General features: G+C 39.1%; 1 long non-coding RNA gene across 1 annotated transcript in view; it reads left to right on the top strand.

The window, feature by feature from the left end:
- LOC137863263 (uncharacterized) overlaps window positions 1-17566 on the top strand; it is a 70417-nt gene that overhangs the window by 15125 nt on the left and 37726 nt on the right. Inside the window, exon 2 of the long non-coding RNA XR_011100807.1 lies at window positions 11381-11464. This is a non-coding gene — a long non-coding RNA (uncharacterized lncRNA). The remainder of the gene's footprint in view (window positions 1-11380; window positions 11465-17566) is intronic.

Raw genomic sequence — 17566 nt, 5'->3', positions numbered from 1 at the left:
AAACAGCAGAGTATTTGCAGACCATTCATAAACAGGAGAAAAAAAAGTAAATGTCAGATAAATGATTCATTATAGATTATTCACTCAGCCTATGTGTGAACATGTGACAGAAATCCAGACATATCTATTCCCTACTTTTTTTTTTTTTTTCTTAAAATGAGCATGCTCACTATAGGCTATTGTTTAGCTGGGTTACAGAAGCATTTCATAAGAAGGGCTTCCCCATTTATCACTCAAAAAAAAAAAAATAGAATTAAAAAAAAAAAAATGTGAGGACAACGACCCTTCTGGAGTCTGAGTGCATATGTTCAAAGTAACTCTGCAGTATAAGCCAACAGAAAATTGGCCCCCAAAATGACTTATAAAGGGATTTTGTAAGACATGAACAGAACAGCATGGGCTCTGGCTAGGCAAAGAATTCAGAGTTGTAATAGAAAACATTTATTTGGCTACAGCTAAACATCCCAACACATGTTAGCATTTGCTGCCAATATGCTTCCTAATTAAGAACAACATAAAATCATAGGAAATCCTGTATCCCTGTCTTCATGCACTTTCCTTGTATCTTCAGTGTCCTGGCTCTGTTTCTCAAGTATAGCCTGCACAAGAGAAAGGTTAATTCAAAAGTAATGTTTTGCCAGCCATTAACTGTGTTGTCATTAACAAGATTAATGTACATTCCACTATGCATCACCAAGTGCATTCCCCCTCCCGCCCCCACCCACCCTTTAAACAACTGCTCCTATTAAAACCTAATGAGCACAGCACAATTTAAAGAATAGCACCATTTCTGCTGGGCGAAGTGTCGTCTGTAAACCATATAAAGCTGCAGGATTATTATGGATGTAATTGAAGGGCAGCTGAAAAAAAAAAAAATCTGTTCTCTCTTGGACTATGAAGTCTTGGCCATGTTTATAAATTTTATCACAATGAACAGATCTCAAGACGAAGGACAGACTAGTATCTGTTTTTCTTCCTAGCCCCCTCTTCCTTCAATCTCTACCCTTTCTTCATCTGAAACCTTTCAGAGACTCCCCCTATGCACTGTCCCACACCCAAGTTACCTCCAACTCATCATCCAGTGATTACTGCACAGATAAACAGTTGATTGGACCCTTCTAAACAATCATCAGATACATTTTTTATAAGCTGCTCTTACAGGACCCTAATTCATCAGCATGAATGGAGCTTGGACTCTCTTGCCCAGCCAAACTCACTCTGTTCTTACAGAGGAAGCAGCAAACAAATTGCTGGGAAATTATACAGAGTTTCTCCTTCATTTTTATATTGAAGTGGGCACCAGTCTGGAGACCTAGAGATCAGCCATGAGACACTTCCCATTTTTCATCAAGTTCTTGAGAAACTGCAGAATTATTTATTTCATTTCAAGAAAATCCATACTCTCTGCCCTGCTCTCTTCCTGCCTGGTCACTTTACATTTCTGTTCTCCCCAAGTTTTTTTTTATTTTGTGTGTGTGTGTGTGTTTTGTTTTTTGGTTTTCGTTTTTTTTTTTAATCTATTTATTGCCTGTTTTTCTTGGCTCATTCTCACTTTCCATTTTTCATTATTAGTTCTTTATGATCTTCTGTTTCCTTTTTTTTTTCTCTGTCATGGCTGCTCTCCCAGTTGTTCTCCTCTGGGGCCCTGAGTTTCCCTTAGCTAATGAAACAAGAGCTGCCTACCTCCCTTGCTTTTGCAATCCAGCTGTTTCCTTTTTAAAATATAAACTCATCTTTATTCAGTGAAGTTCCTGTGCGGGGTCTGATCCTTTAAGAGGAGATTGCATTCTGTGTCAGAGAGAGGGAGGGGAAAAAATAAACTTTGCTGCAGGAAAAGCCCTTTGGGTAGGAATCCAACCAGGTTGCTCCTAAAACGCAGAGCCTCCTCTAGTAAAACTGGGTCGTTATTTTACTTAGCACCTCTTGGCACCCTGACACTGCAAAACTCTCCTTGACAGTCTCCCCTCCCTTTTCCTCCTTTAGCTCCTAAAACCTCCCACCTTGAAAGCTTAACGTTTCCTGGCCTCTGTGAAAGTGTAGTCTAACTAACACCACAAACCTGGATTTTATATGATTAGTTAGTGAAAACTTGCCAACTTGAGGTGCAGCCTGCCAAGTCAAGTCAATTTACTGTGATGCTTTGACTGTGCAAGTAGGTCTTAATCCTCCTTTAATCTCCAGTGTACCCTTGACATCATGGAAATTACTTACAAAGCTAATGTCATCAGATGATCCATGTTAGCTATTTCAGTGAATGTTCTTTTGCACAATAGAGCAGGTTTACCTTGTAAGACACAGACCCCAAAATATTTTCGCTTAATGAGCACAGCAGATATCATCTTACAAATGGGGAATGAAAACTCCTTCTTCTGCACTATAACTCCCCGGGCCTCATGTGACTTGGAATTTACATGCTAGCCAAGCATCAGGTCAGTGTATTTTATTTCATGTCTGATTGATTGGATAAAGAGATTTACATAGTAGCCACAACAGCTATGAGTTATTAGGAAGGCAGTTTCCCTTCTAAACTCTGCGAGGCATCTCCTGTGCTGAAAACACTGGGCTGACAAAAATTTCTATGAAAGTCATTTTTGGAAATGCATTCAGTCATTGAGAGTGTAAAAGAAATAGAAATATAATGCCATGTTGCGCACGTGGCAACCTAACATGCTGTAGCATCTGACAGCAAGGAGCTAACACTAATATTGTTTATTGATTTAGTAATGACTTCCATTTGCATTGTACCTGTCGTCTCAAAATGACCCAAAGTGTTTCATAAACAAAAAAAGAAAATACATGCAAACTATGCAGAAAGATCATTTCACCCATTACTGGAGCATTGCCAGCTCTGGAAGAGGGATGGACATGTAGAAATCTCCTGAGCAGCCTGCACTAAGACTACAAGACCAGGGTTTAACATAGGAAGTGAAAGGAATACCGCATCCCCTTGCATCTCTAGGATGAACTCATGGTACACCAACCTGATCTGGAGAGGAGCAAGGTCACTGTGATCAGCCATGTCCTCTAAGGAAAAGAAAGCTCAGACAAGTAAATTTAAAGGTCTGCAGAGGTGAAGCTTGCTCTTGTGTCAGCAGGACAGTGCTCTGCATAGACAGGTTTTGATTAAGGAGTGACTCATTAGTGTCTTAGAGGGAAGAGGAGCACTTATGAATGTTCCTTCCTGGATCATTTAAGAAGCTTTTAAGAGTGTCTCATCCCAGTGCTGTTCTACCTCTTCCTCATTGAGGTTTGACACTGTCCTCTGGAAGCCAAGATGTCTAACATTCATTTACATGAGAACAGGAACAGATACTTCACTGGTGATAGGGGATGACAAAATAACATACAGCAGATCATCTATGAGCAGCCAGACCGTGAGAAAAAAAATGCAGTACATGCCATCAAAATGAAGGTGTAAAAGGTTGTACGTGCTCTGCATGTGTCTACAAAGCTGCTTCTTCACTTGCAGAGCACAAAACTGGATGTGCAATACCAGTCTTTATACATGTTCTTGGCCCATTTGAGCTAAAATAATGCAGGTTTTGCTTCAACATATGTCCCAGGGCAACTGCAACTTTTCCCTTTGCGAAAGGAGATTCCTTTTCTTCCCCAGACATGTGGCCCCTGGGACAGAAAGTGGCAACTCCACATCAAAGAACATTACAGCATTTGGGGAAGAAGGCAAGATCTAAATCCAAATCCAAGGTACATGTTGTGAATAGCTGTCTCCATTGAAAGCCTCTAATCCGTGTCAGTTTGTGAGCAGGAGGAGAAGTGAAAATTAACTTGCAGAACCAAAACTAAGAGAGCAATTAATTAGGAAGGTACAGCGCAGCCACCCTGTTTGAGATTTAGCTGAAACTCAGAGCTAGCAGTAAGCTCTCACAGCAATTTTTAACTAACAGATGCAGTCAGGCTTTCAGTTTTATATCGCAGCCATAACTCATGATACACAATCTCGGGCTGTTTTCAGAAGGTCCACAGAATGAGGCCAGCCTGCGATTTCATACCAGGGGGCTGCTCCACTGCTCTGCTGCCAGCACCTGTGCCCGACATCTGATCTTAGGGCTGGAGCACATCCTCTCCCCCCTCTTTCCTCCGCGGGACTGGCTATGGCAAGCAAGCGAAGAGGCATTCCAGCAGATTATGAAGTACAACTATCTTGGCCCTCACAGCTCAGAAGAAACTAGACCTAAGAGGAATTTCACACGCCGTTCTCATGGATCTAAAGCAAGCTATATGGGTCGGTCTGTAAGGCAGTTTCTATCTGTGTGCTCGTCTGTGACCATGAGACATGTGGATCCCTAAATGCTATGATTAGGTCAAGGATAATGGCAGGGACAACTGCTGCGTTGAAACGTGGGATCAATGAAATGAGCACATTCTTAGAAAAGGTGGCAAAGACGTAAATGGAGTCACTGATGCTTCCAGAGAATGGCTTGGATTACGGGAAGTTCCTGAATTCATACGAGGGAGAGTGCACCAAATATGAGGGAGAGAGGTAATGTGAAAACACATCATCCCAAGTACTGCCTTGGAAATATTAAGGCTTCCTAAACAAAGGCCGTTATCTCTTAGCTAGGCATTTAGAAGGAGGGAAGTATGAGCCTAACTCTAATCTTCCACAACTCTAATCCTCCTGGGACAAGGACTGGAATGAAACAGTCTGTATAGAAATCCCCCAACGTGGTCACTCTTTTTATAGGTCCAAGTAATGGAATGAAGAATGGAAAAGTACTTTTGTGTCACAACATGCACATAAAGGGTCACAATAGATCAGATGACTGAAAAGAAAAATACAAATTTCATCCCTGAGTTGTTTCTAAAATTCACAGTTCTTCAAAATTATGAAATTCACCATTCTCCCCAACAAAAGGATCCAAAGGTTCCCTTTAGCCAGGCCTGCTTTCCAGAAAAACTTTTTTCCTAAGTCCCTGCAAAAAATCAGCAGCTGCTTTCAAGAGAATCGGTGGGCATTCACCACCAGCTCTGGAGGTCAGCACTCTGACTCCTGCTGTCAGCCAGGTGTGCTAAATGAAGCCAGGGCCAGTCCCACAAAATGTATTCAGGCACCTCACTCCTAGTAGAGTCTACATGTAAATATCTTTGTGGATGTGGCCTTTAATCTTTGCATGAGATGTGATCCCAGCAAGGAAATCTGAGACCTTCACACAAGGTCTACACTTCTGTCTGATCCCGGGGTAATTCCAAGGATTACTACTCAGAATATTGGGAGAAAGGGCTGTCATGCTGTTCCCAGGCAGACAGCACTTTAAAATACCCAGCTAACGCTAAATGCACACGGGGCTCCAATGCCAAGTTAAAGGATAGGAATTGTAGTGAAATCCTATTAACCAAGGGCATTACAGTCATTAAGTGAACCACTGAATGCAATTTTGTGCCGAGGAACAAGGTGAAGGAGATAAAAAAGGAAACTACATCTCATGAAGGAAGGGAATTCCCTGTCCTCTCTGAGGTAAACTTCAGGTTTCGGTGATGCTGAGCAGAAATTCAGGAAGCTAGGCATACAAGAAATGACATGTGCTTTTTATTTATTTTTTTTTTTCAGTGCAAGGCTTCATGCTTGGTCTTTTTTGAAACCCTGATACTTTATGTTCCCTTGTGCCCTTTAATGCTAAGGGTACTGATAGGCTTTATAGTAATGCAAACAGAGAGCATTCCACATGTATCCGACAAAGCATTTAAAGATTCTATTAATCTGATGTCTTAATTGTTATTGAGATTAGGAAACAGCAGAGCCTTTGTTCTCATGGCCTGGGTGCTTTCCTAGAGAAGTAGCACAAGTTGTTTGGTTTTTGTCCACTGAGGTTGTTGATATGACAGGGAAAGGAGTGTGACTCAGTGCAGGTGGTTCATAAGGGTCACCAGCCAGAAGCAGCCAATTTCTTTGAGAGCTCATGACATTTTACGGGAATAAAAATGCACTACTGGGTTGTCCCTGTACAGTAGCTCTGTGGCCAAAGTGCTCCTGTTCCACCTGTCTCTCTGCTTTTGTCAGCCAAGAGTAGAAATTTTGTTTGCTCACAGCTCAGGTCTGTTGAATCAGGAGCAAAGGACTTTCCCTCTTGGATCTTACACCAAGTGAAGTAGGATGTTCAGACTGATTATGGCTCTGTCCTGATGTCTAAGCATCTGTCAAATATTTCACAGGGAGGTATCAAGCAACATAGCTTTGATGAACCAGCAATGATTTGGCCTCAGGTTTGAGGTGACAAAGATGGGTCCTGGCTCAAACTGAAAAGTGGACCTGCAAGATATCACCTGGAAAGATCAAACAGGACATCTGGCTGATGTATGAAGATTTGTAAATATATCTGTGAGCTCCAGGATGATCCCTCCTTGTTCCTTGCTTGTCTTTTTCTATGAAGTTCAAGGTAAACTTTTTCACATACAGGGTGTATGCTAACAACATTTTGAGTGTCACCACATATGCATGAGCACCTGCTGGGATTTGTTGCTAGAAATACCTCTCAGCCAGACGCAAGGAGTTTTACAGCACAGCGAACACTTTATGGAGTGGTGTAGCTACCTCACCCTGTAGACTTTCTAGTAGCAATAGATTTTTTTTCTTTGCTTGAGACGCCTATGAGCTTATTTACAGAGTCAATTAACAAAAGATAACCTCCCATTGTGCAATCATCAATAAATCAATGTGTTAATACTATCTTGGAATGTCCTCCACTATTTACTTTCATATTGTTGACTCTCAGCACTTAAGAAAGCCAGAACCTTCAAGTTTCGCTTGATTACGGGCAAATGGATTTTGTAGTAGCCATTAATAAATATAAATTGTTTTGGAAAATATTTAAGTTTGTCGAACTTAACCACTTGCTGGGCATTAATAACTACTCCTTACTGACTATGTTTAACAATTATGACAACAGACTATCCCACATTGTAAGATTATACTACTGCACCTATGTATGTGTTGGCTTGATATTCTTACAGCTCCTTCCAACTGTGAAGTGTGATTATTGACGTAAAAGTTAAAACTTATTTAAGCTATTCACATCGGTAAAGTGCCTTTCTATAATTTGGCAGATCCCTATTCCAAATAGGCTACTTATCCACAACTCAGGGGTTGCTACACTTACTCACAGTGAGTAGCACTTTACTCCAGCTGTCCCACTGGTTTCAGCTCTGTGGACATGTATGATGCCACATCCATTAATGTTCATCAGCACAGAAGGGTCCGTTAGTCACGCTGAATTGTGCCTGTTTCCACAGCATAATGATTTATATCTATGGGAGTGCTCAGCATGAGCAAGGACAGTGGAATGTTTCCCTAAATAGACAATATATAGGCACAGGAATTGGGCAGGGTCATGTTAAGGAAATCCGATGCCCTCATTTCTGCAAGGACCCCCACCAAAAACTTCACAAAGAACATGATGCTTTTGGGACAGAATAAAATTAATGCCAAAGAAGCAGTTTAAATTTTGTGGCAGGTTATTTGCAACGTCAGGCAGACAGCATAATGTGCTTTAGGTAGGTGTGTATTTTAGGTTTTCTTGCACCTTTGATACACAAAGAAAGACATTTTTTTATATGGTCCCAAGAAAGCTTTAAGAACCTCTAATTTTTTGAGGACTAAAATAAAACCAGGAAAGTTTGGGGGTTTGTTTTGTTGTTTTTGTTTTTAAAGGGGGCAACTGAACATAGCTAGTGTAATTCTGATGCCATAGTACCTTTGAGGTAAGAAATCAATTATTTCGCTTATTCTCCTATTGCTTCGGAAGTCAGTTAGCCTTGGCAGTAAATTGAATATTATGCTGCCGCAGACAGCACCTTCCTTGTCAAGCATCTAGCTCCATTCTTCTCTTGATGATGATTGGTGACTTTAAAACTCACATGACTTCTAGATAATAAATGAAAACTGTCATTGTTCTGGGGCTGCTGGGATTCATTTTTTTTTCCTCTTCCCTCTGCTTTGACCTCATTATGATGTATTGTCTACTTCAGGGTGTTTGGAAAAGTAAGGGAAATACTAGGCAAGGACTTTTAAAGAAAAAAACAGACCTCTAATTAGATCTCTGTAACAGACCCTGCAATGACCCTGTTTAGACAGACATTAATGGATGGGCCGAACTCCCATGACTGTAATCCTGTCCTGGTCAAGGCTGTGCCCAGATGGAGGGGTTTTGCTGGTGCCCCGGCTGCTGCCATTCTCATCTGCATCTTCACTGTGGGCTGGATGTCCCTGAAGTCCCTATGGCATCAGTGTCAACAGTGGTGTAAATGTGCAGGGTCAGCTCACTGCACCACCTCAAAACTAACCTTACTGGGGGAATAAACAAGATAGTAGCTTTTGGTCATGTTAATCTGGCCAGAGAAGTAGTGTAAATGCAAATTAGATGGAAAGAGTATGTGTCTGAGGCCTGAACTGCCTTTTATCAGCAGCCTACAGTTAGATTGACCATACATTGATCATGTAACCGGTACCATAACTATCCAGAGGAAAAAAAGACTCTTTACAACCCAGATTAAACATCTGACATCCATCTATTCCTGTTTCAATCAGGAAAATCCTTTGCCTAAGAACTCTTGCTCAGGAAAAACCTTTGGCTCAGGCCCCACAATAGACAGTCCCTGAACTTCAGGAAATTTCAGTTCTTCTTGCTCTGTAAAACTGTGTTTCACTGAAATCCAAACTGTGTTTCACTGTTCATATGCTTTTTGAGTTGCTCATCTGGGATATAAATCAGAGTAAGCCTTCTGGAAGTAAAATATTTTGTGTTGTTGGAGGCCTGTAGTGGAGCTGGAACTGGACCAGCTGAAGAAGGGGAGAACATGACGGAGGACTGGGAACTTGCTGACAGGGCATTTTCTTTGAAGAAAGGGGCTGTGAAAGAAAGGAGTCATAGACTTGGATGAAACATACAACATAAAAAAAAAAATCCAACAGTTCAGCCATCCTGCAGCTCAGCCATCATCACATGTAGGCGAAAAATGCAGTCACACCCTGCAACATCTTTGGTTAACCTCTTAAATGAGGGAAACTGTGTATACCAAAATGGTTTTTACCTTTACTTCCATAGCTGAATATTGACAGCTGTGAGAACATTCTTGCTAAGAGAGACACAAAGTCTAGAATAATAAGTTAGAGAAGGGAATAAGCTGACAGATCATATCTTTCACCACAAGTTAAAATGGGTTCGATATGTATTGCTCTTAGTTCAATAATGGTTACCTTTGGCTCTCTGTATTAATTTATTTTATATATATGTATAAAATAAATGAAATAAAAAAAAAAAAGTCCTATTCCAAAATCAGAGAGTATGACGCCAGATAAAAGGGTTCTTTTAAATCAGACACCCTGAGAAATTAAATTATAAATTAAGCAATATAAAAGGGTGTGCAGAATCTACATAAATGGTCATCATTTAGCATCAGGGAACCCCAAGGCAATGTCCATTGATGACAATGATAGCTGCTAATCTTCCTCAGTGGGTAAAAGTTCCTCGAGTTTTGAAAATCTAAGATAGCATTGCCCCCACATGAGGAAGCCACTGCAGCAGCAATATCTCCATTGTACCACCAAGAAAAGCTCTTTAGAACATGTTTCCTCTGCTGTGGTCCATATGGCAGCAAGCATTCTGTTAGCTCTCCACAAATAAATAACAAGATAACGCATATCCCTGCGGTATGGATTTATGCTCCTGCCTTTTGCAGTTATACAAAAATAAAGCAGGAATGTAATAATCATAGAAATTATTCTTGTGCTTTCACATATAAATATATATATATGTGTGTATATAATGAAATCATGCCCTAACCACTCACCTTGTCAGCATTTAGGCATTTAAAATATCTCCCACCTGCAATGCATACAACACATGGCTGAATAAGCCACTCTCCCACTGAACAAGACAGAGAACTGAAGGATACATTATAAATAAAAATAGTCATGGAAGCCATCAGTTTTTAATCTCTTCCTATTTTATCTAGATCTTTAAACAGTGTTTCAGAAGATGATGGGATGTCTAAGACAACACCTGCCCCTTTTACTCACTCATCCAAGTGATCCCCATCCACTTGGGGACAAAATAAGTAATGCAAGCAGAATCTGTATTTAAATAATTGTGGCATAATAGAGGGAGTAAAGGCTAAGAAGGAGCTGTTCTGGTCCATTGGGTAAATATTATGATCTTTATAGTGGAAAATAAATGCCCAGCTATCTATGAAACCGATAGAGCTGTTCCAGTCTATCAAATTATAATTTGTGTTTCTAAAAAACAATTTTAAATGGAGTTGCTCTGATCTATAGAGCACATTATATAGCTTGGAAAGACTCTGAATACATATTTATCTGGAAAATTTAAACAGCTCCCTGTAAATAATATGTATCTTGAGGGGAGGGAAAAGCCCTGATTAAATATGTCATTGCTTTGTATATAAAAGTAGATGAACACAAAACAGCACTTCCCAGAGGAATATTGCATTTGAGCCTCGTCCCTTGTCTCACAAGCTAAGATGTGTCAAGCTAGGTCAGTCTTAGACAAGAGACCTCCAAGGAAGACCTAGTTATTGTGAGGAATGGTGCTGATGATTCTGGTCTATGCACCATCCTTTGAGTCAGTACTGCATTCATTTCCTAGCTTGATGCTAAGGTGTGCTGAGTTGTTGTCTTTCAATGATATCTAAAAGGAAGCCTACGCTCTACAACTGCATCTCATTAAAGTTTCCACGGCATGCTTTGCAAGACTGGGGCACCAAGCCAGTGTTCTGAAGAAGTTCCAACAGGAATAATTGCATGCTCTCTCAGGTCTCCCCGCAGTTTCAATCGGATGCTGTATGCTTCTTCAGTTTCTATCCTGTTGTGCAGTGTCACTATAAACCATTAGACAGCTGTTGTGCTTGAACCTTGGGATAGCTCCATGGCAGTGGTGGGTGACACTAATTCAACAGAACACTTATCCAACTCACGTGGCTTTTGGGGGCTTAATTAAGGTGCTGGTTGACAGACTCTCGAAAAAAAAAAAAAAAAAAATCTTTTTTTTTTTCCTTTTAGTTGTATATTTATTTATTTATCAAATAAACTGTGAGATCAGCTCAGTAAAAAGCAGGAACACAGAATGGATTAATGGCTGCAGCACCACTTGTCCATGTCTCTAGGCTAAGATGGATTTGACCAAGTCCTGTGCCTCTGTCTTTCAAGATAATAATGCACACTCTAAAGAGCATTTTTCTTTTTTTTTCCACAGTACTATAACTTCAGGTCAAAATGTCAGAAGAGCTTGATATTCTTGCCTTTTCTCAGTTTTTGTCATACCGTTATTTAAACATAGGTTTTTGGATTTAATTTGACAATCTTTATGTAGTTGCTGGCATGGTAATTGAGTCTACTTGTCTTTTTCAGGACACCAGAAGATCTAACTAAGTCAGAATGTCTCAGTTACAGTCCAGATTTCTATTTATTACCTACCTCACCGAGAAAGACAAGGTGAGTTATCATTCAGTACAGAAAACCTGAAAGGCATTTATATGCTTGAAGTACTGTATAACCATCCTTTACAGAAGCACAGTGTTTAAGTAGATGTGTTTCAGCCCAGCCAAATCCCTTTGAAAAAATACTACAGAGCCTAAATGGTCTATGCAACCGAGGGTAGGGATCTAGAAAGCTTACCTCCCACCCAGGACCAAAACAAACCCCTTCAGAAATTATTGATACAATGGCTTATGACAGATTGCTCCTCAGCATTACTACTTACATTCTGCATGATAAATTCAACATGAAGTGACAGTCACAGCAAGTGTTCAAGGCTGTAACTAAAAAAAACACCTAATTTTTACTGAAGTTAGAACTCCAATGAACAAGAAAATGTGAATGTATACCCTATATATACATCAAAGCTGCAATCCCTGTAAATGCCATCACCATTACTTATGGTTGGGATGATGCTAATACTTGAAAATATTTCAATAGGAGGCCAATTTCAGACCTGCAAATTGTGATCAAAAAGATAATATTTCAAGGCAGTTCTTACAAAAGGATGTTAGTAGACCAAGGAAGAAGAAAGCTGCCTGTTCCACTTATCTCAGTGGCAGATTGGATGAGGCCACCCTACACATCAATTTGAGTGGGACGAGCCCTCAAATACTTTTTCATCATTGTCTACTGCTTGTCTTTTTAAATTAGGCACATTTAGTGAGCAAATATTAAAAATATGTATAGAGTTTGCGATCATGGGTAAAAATCTGTGTCACCACTTTCAGTGTCACCACTTTCAGCTTTGAATCAGTTGTGTCCCCAGTGTAGCCTTTAGCTATTATTAGGAGAGATCTTATTTGTGTTTGGGTTAATACTGAATATCTGAAGGAAAAATCTTGAAGATTTACTTATGGTAATTCTTTTTTATTATTTCTGTATCATGGAGTTGTATTTTTTCCTGTTGTGGTTCATTTTAAAACAAGACTACAAGTAAAGGATATCATAGAGGATTTTTCTTTTATTTTAACTGTGCCATTTGGCTGAAATAGCCTTATACGAAACTCTGTGAATTATAAGAGGTATTTAATTTCTGTTTTTCACATTAAAAAAAAAAAAAAAAAAAAGTAGATAATCTTAAGCAATGAAGAGTATTTTTAGGCTATTAAAAAATGTTGACATTTAGTGGCCAAGAGCCTGGCATGTAGTTGCAAAGGTCATCAATGAGTAAACAGACATTAATGGTTAGCTGGATAACTGGTACATAAACAGGTCATATTAATAATTAACACAGAGGAAAACTGGCAGTTTACAGCAGGCTTAGGAAAATAGCTAACAGAAATAACTTTGGAAAGGGCAAGGACCAATATTTAAAAGAATCTAAAAATTAAACCTAGAGGAGCCTAACTTTAAGGCATTAATTTCTCATTCCTTGTTCTCTCTCACAGCTTACAAACAAATTTATTTATTTATTTATTTTTAATTCATGAGCAGTAAAGTTATTAGAATTATGAGAAAAAAAGGAAAAAAAAAAGAAAAAAAAAAGTAATGTACAGATTTTCATTCTGCAATTGATCTTCAGGCTGATGCTGTCTTTCAGATAACTCTGCAGAACATAAAATATTTAAAGAATTGATTTCATCCCCAAATATATCTGGCTTTAAAAATAATAATAATAATAACTCCTCCCTTTGTTCATTACTGGAAGGATACTAAAATGTATGAATATTTGGATTTAACATTCCATCAACAAACACAAGAGCTGCCTATTGATCCTAAACAAAATAGATTTAAAGTGCCAATGGCAGAAGTTTTACCAACACTTTTTCCTAAAATGTAAGGTCTCAGCATTTGTGTTCCGCTTCCTAATAAGCAAGATTTTTTTTCTCAATACTCTTTGGCTTTTCATTTCCAAGGCAGCTTTCCTTTTCAGCCCTATCTTCTTTTTTCCAGATTAATACTAAAATTATTAATGGTAGATGTGAAGCTTCAATGGGTAAAGGGTTCTTCCGTGGATACAAATACATGCAGTCAAGTCTCACTCCTATGTCCACAGTTAGTCCTAATGGACTCAACTGTAAATGGGTCCCTGGTCATACAGGCTGGGAAATAAAGGCAGACATATCTGTGATTGTATTTCTCCTAGCTTGTTTTCATACTACCAAATTCAATGGATACTATTCATCTGGCTTCTTATTTTTAATTATTATTTTAACTAAAAATAGTACAAAACATATAGAATTGCTGATTGGGAGGTAGTAGAATTTACAAACAGTGCAACAATAATCATCACAGTACTCATACGATAGGAAAGTGTAAACAAATATCCCTACAGACAAGTATTACAGTTTTATAGTATAAAGGGAAAAAAAAAATGGTGATTTTGAATATTATTTATAATAGTGCTATCCAAACATTGAGTAAAATTGTAATAACATCTAAGATCATCTAGAAGGTGACGTCAGAGAGCAGAGTAATAGAAGAAATGACATATTAGGGAAGCCTATGAAAATTTAGTAAGAGGAATATTTAGAAAGGGTTTCTGATGATGGGCTTGGAGAACCAGGAGTCTTCTGTGGGCCTAGATATGTGACCAGTAACAGAAAATTCATGTTATACTGGCAGGAGAGCCTCTCTCCCTAACTTTTACCAAAACATAATTTATTAAAAATTTCTTAACAATACACAGAAGTCATCATCTTTGTATGCATATGGATTTTGCAAATCCAGAACTGTATGCATACAGTTAATAAGCAGTCTCAGGTTTACAATGTAATTCAGCCTAATAACTGGACTAAGGAACTGAGAATTAACAACATTTCTACCATCTCATAAACATGTAACCATTTTATTTTGTGGTCCCTGCTCCCTGTTTGTCAACTAAGACCTACCATTGAAGTGTATGGTAGGGAAGCCCAGTTAACGATAGTGAGTTATTAAGTAATATCTTTTCATCCATTGCTCTAAAAATATTTCTTGCTATGATAGAATGAGAGGAGACAAGAGGCAGATACATACATGTCCTTACCAATTTTAAGATGCGGACAACTGTATGCCAAATACACCTCATCTTTTGGCAGCCTGTCTGGTGTCACCTAAGACTTAATCCCACTGACACGCTTCACTCCTGCCCTCTCTTCATCCCATGGCCAGGACTCCACGTCTGCCCAACAGCCAGCACAAGCTGGTACTAAGGGCCTCTATTTGATCTAGATTTTGAAAATGCATATTCACACAGTAGAAATCTCTGTGAAGGATGAAGAGCTCTCCATTTGGAGTGGGTGTTTGATTTGTTAGCTGCTTGTTTCTGGGGCTCAGAAGATTCATGGTCACAAAGGTCAATAGTTATTGATATCCATTGCAACAAAAGTCTGCTTAATGTTTTTAAAAATAAAGCATTTTCTCTTTGTATAAATTTCTTATTCAATACAGCAATGTTTTCCACAAGACATTTAATGACTACACTTTAATATACAACCTATTCTTATGCTTGGACAGCTGTATTTCTTCACCCTCTTTTTCTTAACACATATCTTTTTCTCATAAATTTACCTTTAAAAAAATCTATCTTTATTTAATTAACTACACTATTCTTTAATCCTTTTAATGCCACTAAAATATATATTGAAGCACTTTACAGTCTAAGTCAAAAGGGCATTTTGGCAAAAGAATATTGCAGCTGTGTTGCCTGAAACATCTTAGAAGGTAGCATCCGCAGGGAGCAGGAGAGCCGGGTAAAATACTGGCAAATGTAGGCAACAGTGTCACATTTTGGGATGAAAAACAGTTAATGCTTGTGCTCATTAAGAGCAATTTTTGTGTCTCTGCAAGGCTCCACAGAAACGGGGAGGTCCACACCCCAGGCCGGGAGGCAGCGGATGCCAAAGCAGCAGAGAAAGGAGACCTGCTCTGCACCGCTAATCCCGTTAATCCCAGTTCTTTCAGGATTTCCTCAGCAGCAAAGCAGAGGGCGAAGTGGCTGGGAGGAAGGGATGAGCCTGAAGCAAGCAGTGGGCAAAAGCAGAGGAAGTGCATCCCCTCTATCCTCCTGGGGAGTTTGGGGGATTGCTGCAGAGCTGGGCCTCACGGAGAGACAAATTTCATCTTCTGAAAATTTTACCACTCAGGTGAAATAACTAAATTTAGTGAAAAAGATTTCCCCACTAGGGCCTTGTTTTTAGTCCTTCCTCTGTTAAGGCCACCGAGGAAACCCAAAATAGAGCTCTCTGGAGGGTGACATGGAGGGAGATAGGAGCATGTGCACAGATTTGGCTCCACCACCCAAGCTCCAGCCCAATGACCTTGTCAGCAGGGCAAACTCAGCACGGACTAGAAGTGTCTGGAGAAAAATGTGCTTAGGATTTCAAGGGAGAAAAAATACTAAAATAAAAAATAAAACACCCAAGAAAATAAACCAAGACAGAAAAATGTGAAAACCATTAAAAAGCGTGGCTTAAACTTAAGAATAAATGCAATGGCATAGTCACATTCTTTAAAAGCTTTGCTCCGCTCAGAATGGCTTTGTTATTAGTGATTCTTAATGCATGAGATAGTGGTTTGGAATAAATCTTTAAGTAATTCAAAACAAGGACTCTTCAGTAAATAGTTGAAATTAAAGGGGGAGTTAGAGTCATCTGGTTTCCATTAGGATGATAAAATAGTTCACTTGAAACCTTTTACAAGATGCTTTGTTACTGGGAGGTGTCTGTGCATCTCACTCCATCACTAGCCATTTGACACAACATAAAAGGCTTCAAAAGCCATGCTAGGCCTCTTAATCAAAAACTAATTGTAATAGATATTGGGGAGTGTTAACACTGTGACCGCTAGGTTGTATCTCCAGTATATAAGCAGGAGTGAACATTAAACACAACCCAGAGTTGATAGGGCTTATCAGAATTTCAGAGTTAAGTGCTAAGTACTGCAGCCCCATATCTGCACGCTGTTGCTTTGTACCACTTTTGGAGTTAATTGCATTGTAGGACTTCATCATTTCAATGAAATTTATAGCAGCCTTAGAGAAACTGGAAGAGCTGTGAAGAAACTGAGGCAGTTTATAGTTCAGGTGAAAAAAGATTGAAGTTTTGACTTCAGCATCTCACTTATTTGCTTAGGATGAGTGGTTCCCCCCATCCATCCCTCCACATTTTACCCCAAAATAAAAATGAGATATTTCTCCCTTTTGAAGCTTTATTTGTACCTAATGCTGTGGCAGAATTATGGCACCAGCAGTTGCAGGGCTCCCCAGCACAACGCTGTCCCTAAAATTGTCACTGAATTGACACACATGCTTGCTTCCCAGTCCCGTATGCGTTATGATTGTTCACATGAATATTCACAGTGCTCATGGAAACAGCTTTATTGATTTTACTGATACAGGGTGGGATCAGAGTTACTGATTTTAACTTAATTCATGCATTTTTCCAGATAACAGATGACCTTAATATTTACACACTATTGCACCATAATAAACCCAGGCCAGATCCTCTGCTGTTATATGAACTGCTGAAAATAAGAGTTCAAATTTTTTAGCAAGGAGCTCAGAACCAGACTGTCGTACAGTGAGGAAACCAGAGACATGGCAATTTACTCCAGCTGAGAATGTAGCCCACAGTGTAAAATTCCTTGCTTGATGCAGTAAAGTGCATTAAAAAGTGCTGCTGTTATTTCTCATGAGTTCATTATAACCTGTATGCTACCAAAATCTCTAGACAGCTGTGTTCCTTTTTACTCCAATTTCAAACAATATAATTAAAAAAAGCATTCGATGAAATGTAGACACTTCTACCATTTACGCCAGAATGCTGGCACCATCCAAAATCAGCTAGTCTGTAAATACCAGATTAGGATCTGTGAAGCGAAGGCTTTTATTCTGTGAAAGCATATTCAAAAGAAAGTCTCAACCTTTCTTGGTGAAGAATAAGCTTTATTTGTAAAACCCATAATTATCCCAAATGTTCTGTGAGGCTGGGAGAGCTGCGAATGTTAAAACAAAACATAAGGAAACAGTTTTGGACATTTAAGCAGAGGCAAATAAGGATGATGTACTTTTCCCCTATTAGTTTACTATATAAATGAGAAGACATTACAGAGTGAAATTTAATTAAAGTAATTGAC

The sequence above is a fragment of the Anas acuta genome, chromosome 12, assembly GCF_963932015.1.
Source record: "Anas acuta chromosome 12, bAnaAcu1.1, whole genome shotgun sequence".
NCBI classification, from domain to species: Eukaryota; Metazoa; Chordata; class Aves; order Anseriformes; family Anatidae; genus Anas; species Anas acuta.
Note: the sequence above shows the minus strand (reverse complement) of the source record. Positions and strands in the feature narration are given on the sequence as shown.